We start from the raw sequence: 834 nt of genomic DNA, 5'->3' as shown, positions 1-834 counted from the left end.
CTTCATACTGAGCTAAAGCCAGAGCCATTATAGCCCTCATGGTTGCACTGTTGTCCCGGGTGATCACGTACAGACAAATCATCAAGTTGCTAAAAAGTCATTTTTATCGTTTATTACTTAACATTGATCTAGTCACAGGATCATGGTCACAGAATATGAAATCCAAATTACTATACTTGCCTTGATCCAAATGCTTTTGCTGATCTCACTGGTCTTACTAGTTGTCCAAGGCTCTAATCTTGATCACTGGAGCACTCTTGATCACCACGAATTGCTCATCGACTAAACTCGATCATCGATCATCAACACACAAACAACGGAGACAACATACACGATGCAAACAAGACTACAATTAGAACATTACACCAATCATATAAAAACAGTATGAAAAGTTTATAAAAAGATTCTACGTATCGCTACAAATCACACGAACGTAAAGATCACGAAAATCGGAATTAAAACGGAGTTAAAACGAAGATTTTATGAGGTAAACAAATCCAGTGGAAATTTAGTAAATACTGGAAACGTATTTTGATTTAACGTTTTCAAAAGAAAAGGATGCGAGTGAGCATCTAAACATGTTTTTATATAATTGTTTTTGGACCTATCCAATTATAATGAAATCATATCTAAATTGATATTAATCAATTTAATATTCATTTATAAAAGGCCAACATGACGACCCTATATTGCTTAATTTTGATTAATTTAGAAAGCTAACTGTACATGAACTCTAATCAACTTAATATTTAAATTCAGAAATATGCAATATATTAAACATCAATACTAACACGCATAGTCTGCTATATATTGGAATCTAACATAGCAAAAACG

Source organism: Sorghum bicolor, chromosome 8 (genome assembly GCF_000003195.3).
Source record: "Sorghum bicolor cultivar BTx623 chromosome 8, Sorghum_bicolor_NCBIv3, whole genome shotgun sequence".
Classification (NCBI taxonomy): domain Eukaryota; kingdom Viridiplantae; phylum Streptophyta; class Magnoliopsida; order Poales; family Poaceae; genus Sorghum; species Sorghum bicolor.
Note: the sequence above shows the minus strand (reverse complement) of the source record.